Source organism: Epargyreus clarus, unplaced genomic scaffold (assembly GCF_041222505.1).
Source record: "Epargyreus clarus isolate Ecla_fem2 unplaced genomic scaffold, WU_Ecla_fem_2.2 ptg000024l, whole genome shotgun sequence".
Lineage (NCBI taxonomy): Eukaryota > Metazoa > Arthropoda > Insecta > Lepidoptera > Hesperiidae > Epargyreus > Epargyreus clarus.
Genome location: NW_027332231.1, coordinates 3,783,608 through 3,808,636, shown reverse-complemented (window position 1 = coordinate 3,808,636; position 25,029 = coordinate 3,783,608). Strand labels below are relative to the sequence as shown.

The 25,029-nt window shown below is 33.7% G+C and overlaps 1 protein-coding gene and 1 long non-coding RNA gene across 2 annotated transcripts in view; both read right to left on the bottom strand.

Annotated features, from left to right (window-relative positions):
* The window catches only part of LOC140752599 (uncharacterized), a 181,988-nt gene that overhangs the window by 156,244 nt on the left and 715 nt on the right, over positions 1 to 25,029 (bottom strand). The window lies entirely within an intron of this gene.
* On the bottom strand, positions 9,493 to 11,228 carry LOC140752387 (uncharacterized). Its single transcript, XR_012103433.1, has 3 exons — positions 10,864 to 11,228; positions 10,246 to 10,359; positions 9,493 to 9,673 (listed from the first exon to the last, which is right to left on the bottom strand). It is a non-coding gene; the product is annotated as an uncharacterized LOC140752387 (long non-coding RNA).

Below are 25,029 nucleotides of genomic sequence, written 5' to 3'. Positions count from 1 at the left end.
GCGTTTTTGATAAATATCCTTTCAACGCTTTTCCATTATTCGGGGGGAGACAAATGTTCGGTCGGTTTGCTCGGCTCGACATCACGGCATTCCCTCATTAAAATGTCCCCGAGCGGCTGTCGGCCCCTCGCGCTCGCGTTTCGATGCTATAATCGATTTTATTGCCGAACGCTATAAAATAAACGATAATGCACGAGTTGTATTAACTGTCGCGCATTCCATGTCGCGAATCAATCACTGTATTATTTCAACACAAGATTATTATGACACGATTCGGTATGAGTAATAGCTCTAATTTGTTGGCAACGCGAACAAGATGTCATGAGAGCGGAACCGACTAGATTGCAGGAATTCACGGAATATACCCAGAATTTCACCAAATTAGACGGCGGTTTAATGTTAATTTATTATCAAACATTCAAGATTTATTTACTTTGAAATTTACTTAGTCTTATGTTTCGGAGTATTTCGAAAGTAACTATTTTAATAGATTCTGCCGTTCATATAAAGTTTTTACTGGGTCAAATCAATGTTCCCAATTTGAGCGCATAAATCTTCAATTGGCAGGTTCTTGTCTTCGCTTCAAACTTGCCTACTTCACAGCTCATTCAGATGCCTTTTTTGTTATTAATCTTGACACTTTAAATGTTACAGATTTATTAGGTACGTTAAATATTTTCTTACATACATATTAGTCGCATTATTTAAGAATTAACATTTAAAGAATATACAAAATAACCTTAGCAAAACTAATCATATGTATTTAGTTAAGCATCTTAAGTAACAACACTTATACAATGTCTCTTAACTTTCATTAATTGTGTTTCAATTTAAATTACGACTACACAACACTAGATAGTTGCGGACATTAATTACCTTAATGTTCGCTGTAACGTTAATCAAGTAGGCCAGATCGGCCGTGAACGGTACGTGTAACTAATTTGCAAACAAGCTATTATGGGGCTGCAGTCAAAAGCGCGCCAATGAAATTAAAATACTATTACGGCAATACAAAGTTGATTGAGTCGAGAAGGGAGACCGTTGTCGGTAGAGGGCGCTGAGCGGTAGAGTGCGAGTATGCCAGCTTGCTCAGTGCTCTGCTCCTGTAATTTGATTTGGAGTGGAGGGGCGGGGGGCGCTGGGATCGATACAGCGGCGGGCGCACGCGGGGGAGGGGGCGACCACCAGGCGCGTGTTGTTATGGAAACCGTAGCTACCCTCGTACCTCCAGATTTCGTCGGTTATCCCCGCAAATTAAACAAAGAGAATAGCGAATATCGTTCAGGTGACGGGGTTAGGGCCAATTTGGAGGTGATACGACTAACTTCACGAGTTGTTATTAACTTTTGAATGGGCTCGCTTCGAGCAGTGTTACTAACATTTACTCAGTATTTGAAATAATGTTCGCAAACAATATGTAGTCTATTGATACTAGCATTGTAATGTAACTTTGCGGTACTCCGGGAACAATCTCATAAACTTTTGGTAAAGCCGAGCCGTGTTATTGTTACCAAAGTTGTTATTAGCCACGAAACGTGGGCAATAGAATCTCGTTATTACTAGATACAGGATCGAGAGAGGGCTAGTCGTTATTAGGCTGGAACACAATGTACAGGGTGAGCGCTCCCAAATTTCGGCCACAAAGGCCATTTACATCATCCGCTGGCTTTAGCAGACGCGGCTTTTGATTGAATAGGTAGTTGCTAGATTTATTCCAATTTAATCCGTTCAAATACTAATCCTATTCGATCTATCTATTATCCGCTTAGTTTACTTTACCCCTGTCTATTGAATAGTTAAATTTGATGAGCATAGTAATCTATCCAATAGGGTTGTAACAATTAGAAGGCTTAATTTAATTACAATTTTGTATCTTAAATTACCAACGTTTACTTATAAACTTCAATTCAGAGAGTTAATAATATCTTTCGAATAATGTTGTTATAATTTTATCTACTCTGATACAGACTTGACATCGAGACCTCTTATTACCTCAAGTGTTTACTATCATGACCCCAGTTTATTTATAACTATCAAACAATTAATTTTGATAGGGCCGTACATATTGTAAGCAGTAAAATTCCTATTTTAAATTGAGCAAGCCTAAATAAAACTCGGCTTGTGACTGTTATTTAATTAACTTGTAATTAATTTATTAATAGCAGTAAAGGGGCATTATATTAAAATTTAATTGTAAGTAACGTTATGTGATTAAGATATTATTCTCGAAGAGTGATTTGGAAAAGAAGATTTATTAGGTAGCACATTTATTCCAATAAATTTATAAGATATTGTCAGTATTCTGATCTTTGATTTTTTATTAGTGTAACTTTTTTTTTTTAATAAAACGATGTCAAGTTATTGAGTGTTGTTTTCCAATCACTGTCATGTCATCGCCATTTCTTTTCCAATGTTTTGATACGCAATTTTATTTTTTTATAATATAGGAGAAGCAAACGTGCATGCAGTCCACCTGATGGTAAGTGGCTACTGCCACCCATGGACATCTATAATCAACCCCAGATAAGATTAGATATTCCTACCTGAGGTCGGCCAGAGATGCGCCGCTACCCCTGAAGACTAAGATGGAACGCCTCGGAAAAGTATGTCTCTCTTAACACACCCTTGAAAACGGAACACAGCAGCGCCTAACACTGCTGTTATTAGGCGTTTTGAATACTTTTTACTTTAACAATCAATTTATTTTAGCTGTCTATAAAATAGTTTGATTTAAGTCAAATTACGGACGAATAACTTATCTGTTTCATGCTCTGCAATTTGATATCGAAAATTATATTATATTAAATGTTACAAAATTTAATTAGTAATATTGTGGCGTGTATTTAATTAGAAATATTTGCCTCCAAAGTGGCCTGTCTACAGTGGTCTGTGTCAATACAAATTAGCTACCCAAAGATCAGAAACTTTAACTTTAATAAAGTCGAGAAGTATTAGTTATTTTTTAACGGATTCACTAGATTTCAAGCTTTATAAGACTCGGGCTTTCTGCGAAATTGATTCCAATTTTATCTTACAATACTATTCTTAGTCATTACATTTCCGTTCATCTCCTGACTACTGTAATAAGTGAGTTGATTGAACGGTGAGACGTTAGTTACTAGGAGAGCAGCGCAATTCTAATTGGTCGTTTTTATTATGAGTTATCTTTTTAAATATAGATACGTATTGGTACTACTGAGCTTGGCTTAGCTTTATGAGCAATTACATTTGCTCATATAGGTAAGTACTGTTTTAACTTATAACGCTTTTCTCAATATTTCGGTTTAGTCTTAATTTTACTAGTCAATAAGGTGAAATAAAATATTATATGAATTTCTTGATGTAAACCTTTGTTCTTTTGAGAGGAAAGTTGCTGCCAGCAATAAGACAGTAATGGGTTGACGATGATATATTTAGTACCCATTGCCCTGTTATATATGCTTAAATAACTGTCAGCCGTGTAATAACGTCATCAAACGGTATCATAACTCGCTATTACGTTGTCATATAACATCTATGAGTCATTGTTAGAGACAGTAGTAGATCATAATGTATGATAATATCCACGGGCCTTAGATTACGTTATGAAAGAATGCTGTAATAAATTGCTTGCGCAAAAAATTCAAATGTACTGTACAAATTCACCCGTTTTTCATTAGATGAGATGTAATAAACAAGCAAGACAAAAGATAGCAAGGTGAGATAACTCCGCCCCCGCGCAAAATCTTTGCGTACGAATGTACCAACGCAATCGTAGGTACATTTGCGCGCAAAAGTGTTAATGAATTAGATACGTATCGTATCAAATAGCTCCCCACAGGTGTGGTTTCGCCGTGTCTGATTGCGTTGGCAACTCGGAACGAATTGACAATGCGGGCACGTAATGTATTCTTATTAAAATTACCCACTATTCAGCAGATTAAATAACTGTAACGATTATTCAGGTTCCCTGTGAACTTACTTGCTCTAGTTTAATTTGCTGGGTACGTATTAATTTGTCTACATAAATAATTACTTATTTTAACAGCTATTCAATACATTAGTATTGCATTGCGGTTAAATAATTTTATATTACATTAAAAACATCATAACAGAATTTATTTTCAGTTTATCCGCCTTTAATAAATAAGATATTTTAATGCAAAAAGCAGCGTTTCTTGCATCGTTTAAATTAAATTCCTTTCATTAATTCAAAGAGAAAGAATCGTTCTGTTTTGTGAAATTGTTTACATAACTGTGAAAACGAAATGTGGTTCTTGTTGCGGCGAATGAAAAATGTGAATAAAAGATGAATCTACGTATTCATCCTTGTATAAAAGTACCACAATACATGTGACTTTTATAAACTTGTTTGAAGTTTTAAGGCAAATGTTTATCTCTGTGTGCAGCCTTTTTATGTCCCACTGTTGGGATTGCGTCTCTCCCCACGATAATTGACGGAATAATCACCATACCGGTCTGACGAGTTAAGGGTCCCAGGTTCGATACCCGTCCAGTCATTTATCTAAGTGATGAATTTAGACATTTGTTCTGGGTCTGGGTGTTTGTGTATTAGTCTTTGTGTGTGTTCATGGCACCCACGCCACAGGGAATCCTAGTGTGGAGCTATGAGTGTAGAAAGTGTTTAAAAAAATAATGGGAAGGATAGAACACTCCACAACACTACTTCTTAACTAAACACAACTCAAAACAGTTTACAAGTCGATCAGTGATCTCATTTCCACTTCTATTAGTTCTATTACATAAAAAGAAAGCTGTCCAGTCAATCGTTAATGGAGCGACATTTTGTCTTACACCTAACTGCATTTTGTACCTGCAAATTGCCAGTTATAAGATTAAGATCGCAACTCACGGTAATGCTTATTTAATGTATTAGTAATGTACAGTTGTGAGTTAGTGACGATTCATTCTAATAGGACTTGTGAGGCAAAATAACGGTAAATATACATAAAATATGAAAGATGGGAGAAGTAGAATTATGTGCTTTGACCGAGGAGGTACAACCGTAATATGCGGCTGATTAATATACAGGGTGATTTTTTCAAATAGGCGTACAGGGACTCCGGTATCCGAAACTATAAGGATAAGCGAAAAGTGCTGAAAGGAGTCACGAGGTCGAATTTGATAAAAACTAAAACTTTATCATTACTTTTTCAAAATACTTTTTTCCCAGCCGGGAATCGAATGACTTCATTTTGAAAAAAAAAAACACATCCACTATGTATATGGAGTTTGTTACAGCATCTAAGGAACTGCATACGCGTATGCTACTTCAGTCATAGAAACAAAAACGCAAACAATAAGTACTGCCAGCTAAAGATGTGGTTTACCACACGAACACATAGATGAATAAATACATCAATGGGGTAAAAACAGTGTATTTTACAACTGTGTACATGTTTTTCCTACGTATTAACACAATCATTTAAAAATCTTTCTACAGATCTAACTTTACGAAGTGCTCAGTTGAAACGGCTTTTCTAAACTTGTTGCCGCTTCTACTTGAAATTCTAACTCGAAAAAGAGACTAAAACATTTAGCGGCACTCAGAGGGATGGACGGCGGTTGAGCGGGCTCTCGCAAGTATTTTACTAAAAATCACCTATCACATGATTATTCAGAGTCAATTTTTAGAAGACTTTAGACAAGTAAAGTCGCGTTGTAAACTAGAATCGAGAATATTTCACGATGGTTACGTATGTAATGTCTACACGTTTCATAGGTTACATTTTAATTTTAATGTTTTGTTGATGCTTCTTGTGTTACGATTTCTCAAAGTTCTTGGAAAGCAATCATTTATATTTAATGTTATATTTGTTTAATCGTTATAATTTTTAACGATTACTTGCTTAACGGTTTCGTTGAAACTTAAGTTCCACAGTATTTAATATCGTAATTAAAATAGTCGATTGTTTCATAAGTATTACACGAAGTTTTAAAAACATTTCGTCGTTTCTCGTCAATCAATAGCTAAGTATCAGCACATTCGACATTGGCAGTTTTATGTTACGGAACACCGTTATTATCTTGTTAAACGATACGTGAACAGACAACGCCGCTAAAAACTTGCGTCATGGACTCACATCGACAGCGTTAATAATAACTGCTCGATTGTCATACTAGCCTGGTATCCAATTACAGTTTGTTGTAGATTTTATTCTTTATCTTTTGATATTAAAGTTATTATTTTGTATTACCTACTTTAATAGGTTCTGTTATAACTTGAATAACTTAGTTATTTTACTAACTTTGATAGGCTTGTTTTAGTGAAACGTAAATTGAAAGTTCTCCTTTTTCAAATGAAGTGAATATTGCATTATTTAATTTTCTATGATGTCTGGTTCACTTATTTTGTTTAATTTTAAATATTTTTTATATATATAAGTTGCAGTTTTATTGCCAGTACTTATTTCTTAAACATTTGAATCAATGTCGTCAAATACCTCATTTCCTTTAAAGCGAGCTTTGTCAATTATTTTGTTTAGTAAATAGCAGTAAAAGACAACACTTATATTTAGATACATATTCTAAATTTCAGAATCATAAGATTCATTCTATGCAGCTATTGTTAATATACCACGTTTCACTATACCTTTATAAAATATTTTGAGAATTTGGTATTACGTAAGATAAACATTGAATTTTAAAGCAGATATTTCGAGAACGTGAAAATAATTTCAACATCAATTAATTAATTGGTGAACGCTTAAAGCAAATCTTATCGTTTAATTGCAGACCGAAGTGAAATAACGCGTTGATGCAGGTACGAGGTTTACTAATGATATCGACGCCTTATGCGAGTCGAATCGCCGTATTTTAACTGGTCGAGCAGCGCCGCAGGGCCTTCACGGTACAATTGAATAGGCTCATTTAAATCGCCTAGCCCGCCGATAAGCAGACATGAAAGGGCGGGCGATGATGCTAATACAGTGAAGTTAACCTGGCCGCCGGCACCTTGCGGCGTCCCGCCAAACTGGTTCCGACGCCGACCTTCGTGGCTTCGTACAGTCGCGCTCCTGTGCGCTTATGCCACCCTGGTACAACCGATCGTTGCGTTCGATTGGTTTTGGATCGATTAATTATTATTTCGTGCATAGATTGGAAGCTTAACCCTTATTATTAACATTGTGAGGACGTTAAATAATTTATTCTTATTTTACAAACACATAATTTTGAACAACCAAGAAATATTTATTATGTGAGTACCTACTTATACTCGTAATTCAAATTCTGTTGAAAATGAAATTTTTAATAAGTGTAAGGTCACATTTATTATTATACCTTATTGCGTTAGTTTAACATTATAAAAATAAATAAAATTAAAATAAGTTTAAAACCTTTCACTCGAAAAATAATGCTGGCCACATATTTAAATTGGCTGTAACGCTGTATTCGTGATTTAAAAAAAACAAAAGTGTATTATGGCGGGAAACGGCAGATGTCAAGGACGATGTTTGTGGAGGTCATGGAATTAATTAAAAATAACTAGCTGGATTCAAGTCTTTCATTGGAGATACCCCCAACATAAGTTAATAAGTTTTTAATAATAACAAGTAATTAACACATAGACAAGTAATTAACACATAGTTGTGATATTATTCTATAGATTGTGTGTTACATCATTGTCATTAATAAGGATTATTATTTATTTACAACAGTATTGTGACACAACTTTCTCGCCTGTATTAAATATGCGCATAACTAATAACCATAGACAACATATTATCATAGTTTCCACATATTATTTTCTCCTGAGCAAACAAAGAGTATTTGTACAAGTTTCAAAGACAGTATGTGTACGGGTTAAAATGATGAGAATCGCAGTCGATTTATATCCGCATTGTTTGCGATAAGTGGGCGTTCAGGGCGTTTTATCGGATATCTAAGGCCAAGCCCTAGCCGTGCGGCGGACAGACTCGTGTTCATCGCGATACCGACACGAAACATCGTGTCAGGGCTCACATTATCATATGTTTTAAATAATCTAACTAAAGATGACATATCTTATTTTAACACTTCCACTCACTTTGACATTGACAACTTGTCTACAGTTAACTCACCCGCGAAAATTTGTTTTTTTAGAAAATGGCTACTAAATTTTTCGTTTACTTTATTGACGGATTGCGTAAAAATTAATTAATATTTTTGGATGAAATAAAAAGTGATCGATTCATTATTAAGTGTATTATCGTATGATATAACAGTTTAGTGGTCGATAATAGTGTTTTTTGTTGTAATCACTTAATACTTAGATATGAACGATTTCGAAGTTATATGCTAAAAAAGTGTAATAATTTATTGTATTATTTATTTTTCTGGTTATAATAAAATATAATATGCTATTATATCGTGTGTTGTGTTTATTCTGTTAGAAATATTACAAAAAAAATATGTGCAAAACATGTTACACTACTTCGTTAGAAGCTATCTATTTTATGAATAATTCAGGAGTTTTACAATAAAAAACAACACAGAGTCATACTAGTTTTTATTTTATTCTTCTAAAATTACAAAATGACTGATATAAATACTATTTCGGCACTTTGTTACACTAAAATAGCAACTTACAATAAATTTGATTTTGTCATAGAAAACTCACGAACAACGAAAGAATCTTCCATTTTTTTCAATAAAACCAACATATTTTACTTCCACACATAACAAATAACACAATAAACCTCCGATACACAAAAACAGTAAAATAATTATCAAAATTACTCAAAGATGACCATAAAACAAAACACTGTCGGACTAGTCGTAGAAGTACTAGTGATGTGACCGTTCCAATATCGGTATGTACGCACGATCATCATGCCACATTATAATATGATTTTAGTTTACATTTATATTTTATTATTACTGTACCATAAGAATATTATTATCATTTCCGTTTGTATAACGAAGTTTATTTATTTTTAGCGTTATTTTATTACAAGACAGTGTTGTTGACATTAACAATAACAATTTTTCAAACTTTGTGTTCTCGAAAAAAATCTTTAGGCATGTTGAGCTATTTTCGTAGAGTATAATTTTATGGGTTCGCGTTATCGACATGGTAATGACAAAATATATCTATAGCTACAGGATTCATGTTATGATTTTTACAAAATATGTTTATTTAAAAAATGACCCTTTTCCTTTAGTTTGTCATTTATAAATATTTCCCAGAAATTATGATTCTTATAAGCGACACTATTTGATGGTAAACTAAAACGTTTTTTATTTACTTTTATAGTAGTGTTTTTTCGAAATTAACTCGTTCGATGCCTGGTAGTGAAATACATTTTTAAAATATCTTATTATTGATTTACTTTTTATCGAAATTGACCTCGTAACTCCTATCCGCTCTTTTTATTAATTCTTATAGTTTCGGTTTTAGCTATGAAGGGTCGCTTGAAAAATTCGTCCTTTATATAAATGTAATTTATTTATTGTACACACTTTGAAGTTTTAATTTAACAATTTAACAATGACAATCATCATAACATTTGTATAAATAACCAACTTACAACAACTATAACCGATATTACGTGATCCTATCAACCATATCACATACAAAAACCGTAGCTGTCGTTGTATATACAACTGACTCGTCGCCTGACAGATTTTCTTCTATTTTTAAGGTTTTCATGTTTTCTGACAAGTATAATGACATACTTCTTTGAAATCATGACTGAAACAAACAAACATAAAATCAAGGACACATAAATAAAAAATATATAAAGTATCCATCTATTCAAAAAGCGTTAAAAGTCTATACCTACGTATATCCATAGATGGTGCTTACCTATAGAAAAGGTGGTAAAACCTACTTCTACCTAACTTTTCTACCGCCACACCTTCTTCTACCTAATAATTGAAGGTGGTAGAACCCTATGTGGATCAACTCCGGTGGCACCACCGCCACTCCTACTTCTACCTAATAATAGCGGTGTAAGGCGCTACTGTGTTCCCTTTTGAAGGGTGTGGTAAGGGAGACAAGACTTTTCCGAGGCGTTCCGCTTAGTCCTCAGGAGTAGTGGCGCATCTGTGGCCAACTTCAGGTAGGAATATCTAATCCTATCTAGGGTTGATTACAGATGTCCATGGGGGGCAGTAGCCACTTACCATCAGGTAGACTGCATGCTCGTCTTAGGAGTAGGCTCCTATGTTATAAAAAGTACGTAATGCCATACATAATTATTGTGGTTGTCCAAGAGGTATACCTATATTAGTATTACATATAATTTATTGATAATTACTTACTTGATGATCAACTTTATAACGAACACACCGCTTTTCAATATTTTCTGTTTCAATACTTCAATCCCAAAAAGTACAGCAGCAGTTTTGGAAAAAGGATTTCTGAAGTTCCCAATTCTACGAAAAAAAAACATAATTATATTATATACGTAGTAAACATCAAAATAAAATAATAACAAACGATAGCTTTTATATTTACAAAGTTTTAATTATTTGTTTAATTTAAAAAATACTAAAGTTATTGTTTAGGAAGAAAATCGATATAACATGAAAACGGTAATGACGATGTAATTGGTACGGCACGTCCCTAGCGCTTGTTTATCCGAAACCGTACAATACGAAATAAATGTTCGTAATAATGAACAAAATTTCGAATGTCTTTTTTTCATTATAGATTCCCTTCTTTTATATTATTATTTATTATTTTCACAATAATACTTTATACCATGACCTAAAACGACATAAACATTTTGTTTTATAGTCCTGATGAAGTAAAATCAATATTATTGTAATGAAGATAATTACACTATTATGTTATAGAAATTGATACGAAACACTATTATACAATAAAACTAAGGTCTAATAATGCATAATATCAGTAATAAATAACATTTTACTTACTGTTTCACTTATAAACACACAAAACAAATCACTACAACTGCACAATCCGAACTCCCGCCATAAACTAAAAGTACTTAAATGACTTAAATCTATGCGTAATACGATGTTGACAGTGTATAATTTTAAATGTCTCAAAATATCAAATATTATATGGATGCCTTTAATTTTCTGTAGCAAATTGGTGTATAATTTATTTATCGTTATTTTTGTCTCAGACACCTTGTAAAAATAATGTAAGATAAAGATAAAAATGTGAATTTTGTTTCACGTGGTAGCCATAGCACACATGTGTGCAATAGTCGAGCGAACGGTAATATTCGGTTTATAGCACATAAGTGTGCAATAGTCGTCGGAGAGGTTAAAATAAACTTTACAAGATGCATTGCGGCACGGGTATGTGTTTAAGTTAGTGGAAGTGCCACTTATTTTCTGAAACTATCAACATAGTAAAAAGTGAAAGCTTGTCTAAGGGACATTTAGTTCCAATTGTAATCACTTTAATAGAAATATATGGTACACTTCCAATACTGTTGAAAATCGACTTATTTGATATTGATATGGTCACAGTATGACGATATTAATATTCCTTTTATATGTCATGAGCTTTTTCACATTTATGCTATACTCACAATATTACCCTAACATACTGTTTCTATGTTTTAAAAGTCTGCGTATGGGAACGCATGTTGAAGATAACATTCTTTCAAATGGTAAATACAGAAAGGTAAATGTAGATACATTCACGTCGGACCGTTTATGACAATTCTTCAAACGGATTCCACTTGATGGCATCGCCGATCCCTACATGGGAATGGCACGCCGGCAAAAGACGCCTCACTCCAAATGGCAGGTTATTTGCGAACCGCGCCAGTGTGATCGCGTGAACGCTGTAATTGGCCTTAATCAAGCGAGATGGCGTGCAGACCTATGCCGCTTCTGCCAGTCCCTCTCGTATATTAAACAGAAACAATTAGCAAAATGCGGCTTTTGTATTACATTCCGTAATACATACTACAATTACTCGAAACAACTATTATCTAATAAACGTTCACGTCAAAACATTAAACGCTAATTTACTTTGTAATCTTCACCTTCGTCTTCTATGCAAATTCACCAAGGTTACATCGCTTTAGAGTAAACATAAAAGCTTTATTTACGAAAGATAATAATGAGAAAATATGGTCCTTTGTGTAGCGGTGCGATCGCCGGGAGCTTATGAAATTGTAAGATTTCGAGGTAATTGCTCGTTACGTCACGCGGTTCGGTAATGTCGCCGAGAAATTTCTCCGGGGAAATGGGAAAACAAATGAGAGAGCTCTTATCTACGCATTACCGCCGTAGTGATTTACGATCAGGCTACCTGCTCACACTGCACGCGAGTACCGGTTTGGAAGCGGAGACGACCCGGTTGAGAAACAGACGTAAATTGAGTGTTAAACATGTCAGCTGTTGCAGAAATAGTTAATATGTACTCGATTTAAGTGCTCGTTTTAATGCTATACGCTTAGAAGGTGGTTAAGTGGATGCTAGCTTTTGACGTTTCGATAACTATCGATAAAAGAAATAAGTAATTCAAACGATTTATCTTAGGTGGGTATTAATAGTTAACGAGCAATATTATTGTATTTTCACTGGTATTTTATCAATACGGTAAAAATACTACAAAGGAAACTTAACGACGTCCTCAATAAGGCCACGGCCATTATAAGGACACTTTAGTATCTTTATTACCACTTGTAACGCTAAATTACTTATCTTTGGAGACGAAATAAGAAGATAAAGTTAAAAAAAAAACAACAATATTGACAGATCTACTTTTGGTCGATATTCATAAAAGACCATAGATTAGTAAAGATTACCCACTCCTATCGCAGATCTACTTTTGGCCGATATTCATAAAAGACCATTAGTAAAGATTACTCCTAACAAGAAAATGTACCCAGTTTTGAGACTTGAAATAGTTGCGTAAAAACGTTTTGCCACGTCTCCGTGTCAAAATGTCCCTAAATATTTGAAATAATTATTATAAATATTTATTTATTTATTATGTAAATTACGCAGTATTAGTTATTTATTCGTAAATGTTCTCTAAAAATGTTTTTATTTGTCAAGAATTCAAAAAAAGAACTTACTAATAAGCCGTTTGTGGCTTCATTCAATTTCAAGGCGGCGAAGTATCTTTACTAATCTATGTTAAAGACTTAAAATTAAATTAAAAAGTAGTATAATGTACCCAGTTCTATTTTTGACTGATATTCAAGGGCAAAATATGATGATAACTAAGAATGACAGCAATTATCTTCAAGGATCTAGTGAATGATAAAAAGATTCCTTTGTATATTAGGAGTCTGTTTTCCATCGTCACATTATCACACACACATCGTTACTTTTTTGCTTTGTATGTATCATCAACACCCCATTACTGTCCCACTGCTGGGCACGGGTCTCCTCTCATAATGAGAAGGATTAAGCCATAGTCCACCGCGCTGGCCAAGTGCGAATTGGCAGACTTTACATACCTTTGAGATTTTTTTTTATAAAATCTCTCAGGTATGCAGGTTTCCTCACGATGTTTTCCTTCACCGTCTAGCAAGTGATAATTAATTTCTATTTCTAATACGCACATAACTTTTGAAAAATCAGAGGTACGTGCCTGGGATTTGAACCTCGAACCCCTCGATCGAGCGGCCGAGTTTCTTAACCACTAGGCTATCACTGCTTTGTATGTATGTGAGGTTTAAATCTTGCAACTGAATTTTAACCCTCTAAACCCCAACAGATTGCGCCGAAATTTTAAGCTTAGCGATATTATGGCGATTTAATGAAAAATTCTAAATCCAATATGGCGTAAAACAAATTAAGATTTTTCATGGCAACTCCATGATATAGGTATCAAGTTTTCTTAGAAAAATACAAAAAAAAAACAAATAAACATCAATAAAGCTTGCCTGTGTATACAGCAATAAATTTCAAAAATTTATTTAATGTTTTAGATAGTTTTTAATGTAGATTTATTTTATTAAAATCAACTATGGCCGTAAACAAGACACGACGTCACACGAACCGGTGCAGTGCGACACATAATATGTAGATCGTGATCAGCCAACATATGTTACAAACAAATGTAGAGCGTTCTAACTACACATCACTCACAGATATTTATAGCCTAATGACCGCCTAGTCCGAAGTGGTATTGCTCAAAATATGTATATTTTAAATTGTGTTTATGAATGCCGTTATTGAATGATTTTTTTCCAACGTTACGTTTAATAAGTATAATTAATTATCAATTTGTTTTTTGTTAATACCTTTCTTTTAATTTTATAGAAATCTGTATTAAGTCTTATAAAAGGATATTCACATCTTACATAGCATTTTTGGTTCATAATTTCATTATCAAATACACAGTTTTAAAAAGCTATCTCTTATTTTCATCCACTTTCGAAAAAAAATATCGTCATTGAATTTCTATCATTTGTAACCCTGGTGGGCGTAATTTGAGAGGAATGCCAATGTAATTAACTCATTAATAATGTAATAACGTAGTTTGTCTCCGTAATTACAGCAAAAAACGGCCACAAGACATTCTATTGTCTTGAACATTTTTTAGACAAATTTTTCCGACAGTTTAAACGGTAAATAATTAAATCCTAGCTATCTATTTCAAAACAAAACAGGACTAGATTTATTTGTACTTGAATTAGTGCTATAAAAAGCGTAATTAAAATGTGTTGCGGAAACAAGAAATGTAGGAGTCAGTTTAAGTACTACAATTCTATAGTAGTGTTAGAAATTCGTCAGATAAAGCTATTTAAGTCAGATATTAGCTAGCTAAGTGTAGACCTGAATATTGATTATAATCCGTTATATAATACTATTAGATTAGATCATTATAACATTTATGACTGTCGTTTATAGACGTTTGATATGCATTTCATCGCTATAGGTTTTTCATTTTAATACGTATATAATTACTATAAACCTGGGTTCCGAAACCGGATTGTTAGAAGATGTGGCTGGAAGCACTAGAGGAATTCATATCACTGCACTAAATACCTACATACTAGATTCCTGTAGCACGTTATAATAAGATTAACCTCGAGTGAGGTAATATCTTATATTCCCATATAGCGCGACGAGACAATCACAATTTAATATTATTAATGGACCTGTAAGATATTTTCTTTTAGTATATGACATTTTTCATCTTTTACACTTATATAAAACTGTGTAAAGATTTTTGCAATATATGTTTTGTCGACAAAAGATAGAAATTTGACATTTGCCATCTACTACAAATTGTCAAATTTCGATCTTTAGTAAACTAAAGGATAGATAGATTATTAATAACGGGCGCTAGTAATGAAGATCGTAGTTTTGTTAGACGAATTAAGTTGAATGATTTTTTCATTTCCACTTCGCAAAGATTTACATTATTGGCCTCCCTTTTATATTATACTAGCTGACCCGGCAAACTTTGTACCGCCTCAAAATCCATTTATCAAAAATATTTCATATAAATATAGCCTATGTTACTCGTGGATAATGTAGCTTTCGAATGGTGAAAGAATTTTTAAAATCGGTCCAGTAGTTTTTGGGCCTATTTATTACAATCAAACAAACAAACAAAGTTTTCCTCTTTATAATATTAGTATAGAAAAATCTTTAGGCAATAAATAAATATATGCGTACTTATAATAAGATAAACGTCAAGTAGATAGAAATATCTTCATAAACGTAAGCACAGTAAGATTCCCAATTGAGTCGATAGCTTTACCGCAGAATAATCTCTTCAAATGAAGTCGCTACAAATGTCTCATTGAAAATTTGAAATTGGCCGTGGGCCGTGATTAAATGGAGCCCCATTACATTAGCATAGCGTTTAGTTTGAGAACACGTCTTGGAGTCGAGCTTTTGGTATAGCTTCAGGGCTATCAAAGATGCAAAGTAACCAAGTAGGTAATACAAATAGTAGAAGCTTACAAAATAAATGAAATCTGTTTTATCTTTTTTTAAATGTAAAAAGAAACCATAGTGTCGTTTTATTTATATTTTGGAACTTGAATTAGAGTTTATTCGTATTTAAATTTAAAACTTTATTTAGGAATTTGGAACAACCTTTTTCTAAAATTATTCATTAAAATGAAATGAATACTTAATACATTATATCTAGCAATAAAGAGATACATAATGATATAAAATATTTACATGATTTCATATGTCATGTAATTGAGAAAGCCAATTAATTTGAGCTCCCAACAATTTCAAAGCAAATTAAATGGCCAATTCCACAGAATCCGTGTCAACACTGACAACCCTAGCCGCCGCGGGCGGACGGCAAATTGGTAGTGGGCGGCGGCGCCGTGATCCCGCGACCCCTCGATAAATATTCCATCCATCCCGCATGCACGGCCCGCCAATAAAACGCACTCAATGTCAAAACTTTACAAACTGTTTGGCTTTTCTACAAATTCGTAACATATATTGTAGATGTAAAAGATTTCTGGATTTATATAACTTCAATAAATTTCAAATGATTAGAATTATATAATAATCTTGCGTGATTTACAGGACAAATTTGCTTTTAAAAAGACTTACAATACATGACCAGCCATTTGCGCAGAAATAAAACAATCTTGACTGAAAAAGTACTTTGGAAATGTAAAAATAAACGCACATGCAAGCGGTTAACTAATAATGTAGCCTGCACGAATACGTACAAAGTAAAACGAAACAAAAGACTCGGGTCTTTGAATCGAAATTAAAATTAATCCACCCGGAAAACAGAAGGATATGAAAACTCAAACAAAAGGGACAAAAGAAAAATTCAAAGAGGAATCGGACGCAAGACGGCGAGGCAAAAAAAAAGGTTTGTAGAGCGCTCTCGCTCGGTCGGCGGGCCGGGTACCAGGCGCGCATACCGCGACTGGAGTGTTCAATTAAACCGCGCCGAGATCTAATCAAGTGTGATTTTAATAGAGTGCTGCTGATCGAGCTGTTCGAGCACAGAGGCCTTGCGCATCCACTGACAATGTAACCGATAACGACTCGGCTCAAATTAACAAATTTTACTCGTCGAGATCGAATCACGTCTAACCGTTATGGAAGATTTTGATCTGATTGACACTCCCATTGTTTTGGTTCTTTGTAAGTTAGGATTTTAATAGATTTGTCGACGTATTTAATTTAGATACGTCGTGAATAATGCTTATCTATGATTTGACATAAAGACACTATAAATTATAGGTACGCTTAGGTGCAATTTTTACAAGATTTAATGATATAAATTATTTTTGTTATATTTATATGACAAACATACAGACATAATTTTAACATTACAGAATGAAAATAACGATCCCTTGTTTAAACACAAAGATATTCGATATCGCTATCGATCATATATAAAGGCAAAACCACAATTTCTGCACTTCTGGTTATTAAAATTACAAAGAAGGAGCAATAAGTCCAAGTATAACGTCAATAGCCGATTCCCACGAAAGGGGATAACTCTCGAGCACAAAGCGAGGTAGTTTCGCGGACCGCCCGCTACGCCCCGCGGCGCTACAAGCGTCGAAAAAACTAAACAAATGGGCACAGACTGCAAATGGCAATTTGCACGAGAAATCGTTGACTATTTTATTTTAGAAAACAATTTTAGCTCGACTTTTAGTTTTAGGTTCATTGTTTCAGTTATGAAACAAACCAAAACTATAAAACATAACCAGTTATTACTTTTTTACATTTTACTAATTTATATGTCAATATTGTTTGATTAATAATAGAGAACCAGTTTAACTTATTATGTATATATTAGTGATCGATGGTATATCTATACAGTCTGTAGGTTTGAACATATCTGTATTTATTTAAATAACAAATAAATGATGAATATTTCTAAATAAGAAGAGTTTAAATACCTACCATCCATATGCATAATTAAAAGGATTTTTTTATCGATGTGGATTAAAAATCCTTAAGAAATAAACAGAATGAAAGTCCCAACGTCAGCCAATCACAAGTTCATTCATCTGAACATTTGAGAGTAATGCACCGATCCTAATTGAGTTGCTTCATTGAGTTCGTCCCGTGTAATTGCACTTGCATTCCTGGGAATTCTATTAACAATGAGTGAATTGTTTTACGTAGCATCTTAAATGATAAGCTTTTTTTATAACATAGGAGTAGCAGACGAGCATACAGTCCACCTGATGGTAAGCTACTGCCGCCCATGGACATCTGTAATCAACCCCAGATTGGATTAGATATTCCTACCTGAGGTCGGCCACAGATGCGCCGCTACCCCTGAGGACTAAACTGGAACGCCTCGGAAAAGTCTGTCTCCCTTTAGCTAGCTAAATACATTTTACGTATTTAATAAATACAATTGATTATTTCCCTCTAATGTCTTTATTTGAAGTGTAATGGTTATAACAGGTACTTATATATTGTGTAATATACGACCACATGCTTCCTGTTTTCGTTTTATCTTCTACGTATTATTAGTAATACTATTTATTAAATGAAAAGCATGTTTATAATATGTAATCTCAAATACTATTGAACTGATTTTAATAATTATTTCACTATTAGAAAGCTACGTTATACTCGATGAAGATAATCGTGTAAGATAATATTACAACGCAGATGAAACCGATATGGACCTTCAAGGCAAACTCGGTGTCTGTTAGCCAAAGTATTATTTATGTAAACAAAACTAGAAAGTCGTTACTATCAGACTTTAACGGACATTAAATCCCCTTTTAGAAGTTCACCGGAGGAAGACTGAGTTTTACAAAGTTCCCAGTTTTAAAATAAATTTAAATTCGTTCATAGTAATCCAAGTTTTTCCTCAGTTAAGTATTTTAACCCGGCGGCCGAGCGCCGAGCGTTCGCAATCAGTGCCACGTGAAATCTGCTTTGAGAAATTTTAATTATAATGCGAGAGTATTTAATGATTTTTTTCTCTTAAAACAAATATAAAATATAAATACGCGTCTGTTTAGATACACGTTATGGTACAGTCGGCTCTAGAAATAGATGAACAGATCTAAATTTTAAATATGCCTCTACAAGTATAGACTGAGTTGATAAGTAGTTGACCACAACGAGCACCTGTAAAAAGTACCTAGCTGAACAATATGACATTTATACTGCGCTATTATGTACATGTTTCCATTTATGTTTGTATGTATGTTTGGATATGTCGCTGTTTCACTTCTTATGACAATTTAAATGTTCATCTAATTTTGACGCTTTACGACGTTCATCTAATTATGGTGCTAGTTGTTTTGATCTAATTTTGGACGTTTCAGTGTATAGTATAGGTATAGGTATTATTAAAATTTTGATCTGTTTATCAACATTTGAAGCTGACTGTACAACACACAGAAATCCGGTTCTCACATCGACGCAAGCCGTCGTTAAACGTGCTTTCGGCAAACAATTTGTCAAATTATCTAAATTATTATGAACCCAAATAGCGAGTTGGCAACCAGAAACCTGTCTTTGCATTGATTTATATGGCAACTTGTAAGTATTTGGGACACATTAAAATCGAATTGTAATTTTGTATGAGCATATGGATAACACGCCTCTTATGGATTGGTACGCTATTATGCAGCGCTTGTGAGCAATGATTACAAACATTCCATATTTTAATCGTGTACGTAAACGAGAAATATTTATGTTACATGTCATTAGTCACATAAAACCGATAGCAGAAAGAAATAGCATAGCAGTGTAAGTTCTAATAACGGTTAAATGCATATAAAAACCTAGTTTTTCCACGTTTTACTACGCGCTCGGTTTAGTCACGACATCGTAAAAATCGCTTTTCCACGCGTTCAATCCATTAATTACTCGTTAATGATCAAGCAACACAGGATACTGATTAAATCGCTTTTTTGTAGAAGTCGCTTATTTTTCTATTACACGATCTCTCAAAAAATTGATTAATGCTACGTCATGCACCATCAGCGGGATTGAGGTTAGATTGTTTATAAAAAATTGCGTGTCCGGTGTACCTTCCTAAATGATTACAGAAACCACGGATACAAACATACGTAAATCAACTATGAATTCACATATATCACGAACGATTAGGTAATTGCGATTTTTGCAAGTGAAATGTTGGAAGGGAAATAAAGTCACTCCCGTAATATAATATGTAGCACAAGGCTTTATTATTGGCACGACTTTAATACAGAAATCTACTTTTGAAATTCCACCAAACTACAACAATATACTTACATCTTTTCACAAACGCATACCTATTTTATATGGTATTTAGTTTCTGATTGTCTAATGCTAACGCTGTATAGGTATACTTAATAGTACTTAGTCTAATTGTCTCATTATAAAAGGAAATATTAAGACACATTCGAGATATTAAGATACAGATATTCCCTTGCCAAAACTCAACAGCAATGTTTATTAAAAATACACATGTTCAAACCGAACGACGTATTTAATACAACAACAGTTTTGTTGTTTGAAAGACAGCAGACAGAAAGAAGTTGTCTCTTATCAATTCCGAGAGTCATTGAGTTCGACAACGTGGTTTAGGGCCCTTGAACCTCTCAATGAATCCTTTGTAAAGGTCGCTTTAATGTTTTATAAAGATTTTATGCGGTGTCAAGTGATCTTTGTGTGACCGTTCCTTCCCGAGAATTAAGTATAGTCGAGTGTTCTAAGCAGAATAAATTTCCTGCTACGTTTAGAAGTTAAGTCGTGAAAATCGATTGAAATTTTTAAACATTTTAAGGGCTTCAACTTGTGTACGGTTAACTTGTTATCCAATCTAAAATAGTTCCAATTTTATGATTATGCTCACATTAATATCTCCTAGGTACAAAAATTGACCATCATCAATTTTCTCTATCTAAGTGTACCTGTTACATGTAGAAATAGAAATACATTTCTATAGCAAATCAACTGTTCACGACAAATAACAAAATTTAATAGTTAATACTTTGTTCTTGCAAAATAAATAGGAAAATACAAGAAACAATTTTATTACGAGATGACTTTTAATGTCTTCTTTAAGCACATTCCTTCACGTCGAAGCCGTTAAGTTCCATAAAATTCAAACTCAGTTTTCAATAAATTGCTATTGGTAATTTAACTCCAATCGCAAATAAGTGTCTATTATCTGTTAAAGCGTCGATATTGCAAGTATTTTGAATGAAAACAATATCTACGAACTTGTAAAAAGCTTGAATTAAAAACATACGATAAACTTTCATTTCTATTGTATTCTAAAAGCGAATAGCATCGCAATTCTAGTTTATTAAAAGCTGATACTAAAACAACATGTGGATTAAAATAAAACAAAGCTGTCTTTCGTTCTTCGTATTCCTAACTAAAACTATTCTCGTTAAATGGATACCAATGTTATGGGTACACTGTTAAAAAGAAACAAATTCTGCTTTTTAAATGTTCAGAAATCGCTTTCAATTCTGCTTGTAAGAAAATGTGATTGAAATATGGAATAATCTTTTTCAGTTTAATATAAGTAATTTATTATGAAATTGCCTTAAAATACCACCTTTTACTTTATAAACGTAATTGAAGCTATATAAATGTAACGTATCTATTAGGATAACATAAATAACATTGAAAATGCTTAACGATACGAGTTAAATCCTTAAATAGCGAGCAATTAATGTATTTGTGACAAGAGCTCAAGTAAAGTGTTCCACTAGAATAATATTATGTCTTGTACTATATTAATTAACAGGTTTTCTACTTTAGTAGGTACTACAAAAACGAAGAACACGTTGAAATTACATACTTTATATACTTTTCTATTGTAGAACTATCTCTGAATGGAGAAATACCGTCGTCATAGCATTTCTGCCAAGTCACCGTCCTAATATGTTTGGTAAGCTTAGGCAAACGTTCCAATTTATAAGCGTATCTGCGACCGACCTCACTTTGAACTCCTATCCTTTTTGCATTCCTAATACGTATTGGGTGTCTACTTATACTTAAAAAAGGTAAAATACTGATAAAATACAGGTAGGTAATAAAATAGTGGATCGGTCAGTGACTAAGAGGTTCACTATACCTTAGTGAAATATCTCAGGGCCTTAGACCCGACCTACACATAAATCGGCGGACAGATAACATTGAAATAGTAATAGCCCTTATCACAAAGCGGCGGTATAAGACCATTGTCTACGGAAGGGTTGGTAATAAAACCAGAACTTTACTACGTGAAGTTTCTTACGCTGTACTGTGAAATAATGATGTTTCAGCACATTACTAACACAGGTACTAAGGTAAGGGGTTCTAACTTAGTCATCAGATTAAGTAATGCATCTGCTATACACTCCACGACATTTATCTTATTTGGATTCTTCTATAGATGGAGTGCAGGTTTATTTGCTGCTTCTTCTCTGCATATGTGTTACTTATTTAATGTCTTAACTCATTTTTTTATCTTAAGTACGTATTATTTTCCTCAGAAGACGCAATTATTCTACATTTATACTGACCTCAAAATCTTAATAGGTACTTGAAGTCACAAATAATCTGCCGCTGACATCATTTATCTATCTGAGACCTCAACAGTGGGTACATCAGATAATTAATCGCTGTAATTAATTATAACCTTAATGATATCGCATATACCGGTGTACTGTTTACGATGTTTTAATGATTGACTTAATTTAGTGCCGCCTACCAAATTTAATTAATGTTGATTATATAAATAATCTCGCGGCTCGGTTCTCACGATACTTTATCCGATAGTTTGATTAAAATTTATCTATTTCATTAAATAACAAGAAACTTCCTCAACAATAATATATTTTCTGGCGTAGGTAGGTAATCGTATGGTTTCGTTACGCTACAATGTTATTTAAATTTAAATAGTTTAAGTTATTTTAGTAGGTTACTATTTAATCAACATTATCATGTGGATAATACGGCGTGTTTTTACTTAGTATTTATAATAATGTAGGTACGGGTCCATTTAGTTGAATGGAATTTACTGCTGTATATAAAATACAGTAGTCAAATCCATTAAAATATCCGTTAAATAGGTATATTATGTTGGCTAACGTGTTCAAATTATTCATAACAATAATTATAGGTTATGAAGCAATATAATAAATATTAATGAAATTGTTCTTCAAATTGAAACTTCTAATGGAAACAATAAACTAAATCGTTATCCAAATAGTCACGCTGTAAATTTAATTGAATGTCATCAAAAACAATGGGATCGTAATGTTCTTTGTAATCAAGAAAAACATCATAATTATGACTTCGTCTCGTTATTCCTTTTAAGTTTTATTTAATAAGAGACGAGATATCGACTTCTGAAAATCTTAATATTTAAGCGTTTTCAAAAGTTGAATTTTTAAATTGTGCTTTGGGAGAATAAACTAACTTTATAAAATAAATTTAAATTATCAACCACCTTAAAAACATTTCTTTAAAGTTACGGATTTTTTTTTATAATATAGGAGTAGCAGACGAGCATGCAGTCCACCTGATGGTAAGTGGCTACTGCCGCCCATGGACGTCTGTAATCAACCCCAGATAGGAATAGATATTCCTACTTGGGATCGGCTACAGATGCGCCGCTATCCCTGAGGACTAAGCTGGAACGCCTCGGAAAAGTATGTCTCCCTTACCACACCCTTCAAAACGGAACACAGCAGCGTCTAACACTGCTGTTATTAGGCCGAAATAGGTGTGGCGGTGGTGCCGCCGGAGTCGAACCACAAGGGTTCTACTACCATAGGATGTCATGATAGCTCTGGCATATACTCGTAGGTTACTTTTATCTTGCTTATCCCTAAGGGACTGCTAAAAAATAGTTTATTGGACTTGGTTTAAAAAGGAAATTGAAGTCCATTTTTCTTGTTTTCATATTTATTTCGTAGCTTAAGCGACGCCAAATAAAGTCAATCTTACATAATCTGGAAAATCAAGCATCATGACCAATAGTAAGACCGCTGAACGTAAGTGAAATGTAACATTATTTAAAATAGATAGTGGACATTTATTTTATTCAGTTCCTATCTTTCGCGTGGGTAAAGCTATTTCCATAGAAAGATATTAACATAGGTGCTCGTGGAATTTTCAGTTATTTACAGATTACCAGAATTGTTCAGTTTACCTACATATGTTTGAGATTTAGATCCATTATAGAACAATGTGTTTTCCGTTTACCCCAATTGAAATCATACATTAATTTAAGGTTTTTAGATAAAATAATGTTGAGTGAAATGTTTTGACGTTATATTCTTTATTGTTTATTATTACATTATATGCAGTGATAGCCTAGTGGTTAAGAAACTGGACCTCTCGATTGAGGGGTCCGAGGTTCAAATCCCAGGCAGGCACCTCTGATTTTTCAAAGTTATGTGCGTATTAGAAATTGATTATTACTTGCTAAAACGGTAAAGGAAAACATCGTGAGGAAACCTGCATACCTGAGATATTTATAAAAAAAAAACTCAAAGGTATGTGAAGTCTACCAATAAGCACTTGGCGAGCGCGGTGGACTATGGCCTAATCCTTCTCATCCTGAGAGGAGACCCGTGCCCAGCAGTGGGACAGTAATAGGTTGATGATGATGATGATGATGATTACATTATAAATAAAGACCTCAATCTAAGAAAGAAAAAAATAAGTTAATAAAAATTAGATGCATATAGGGAAAGGTTGCCCAAACTTTATGGGTTTTTAAGTGAAGTAGGTAAGTGGTATACTAATGTGGTATTTACTAAGTTCTATCTACAACATTCAAAGATAAGTATGTTAACGTAACCACAAAATTGAAGCTGGGTTAAGCATTACTTAGCGCAGGTACATAAACGTTGTTATTATTATATTTCAGTTGTGATATTAGTAAAGGTAGAAGCCTTTTAGTCTGTTGGCACTTGAGGCCTCGCCTTATCGGCACCCTTGTCGTCTAAATGGGAAGGCAAACAGCACACCGTTTGTTGACACGCCGCGATTCGACCGCTTTATAAATATTTCGAGCGCGGCGGCCAGCGGAGAGCCATTATCCCATTAGGGAAGGGCATTACTCACTCACAATGTGAAGCTATTAGCCGACGTTCGCGGCACGTACCTACTCGCCCTCGATTGCTCCCGACCGGACTACCTCGAGCGAAACGAAATTACCACTGGACAAATGATGACATA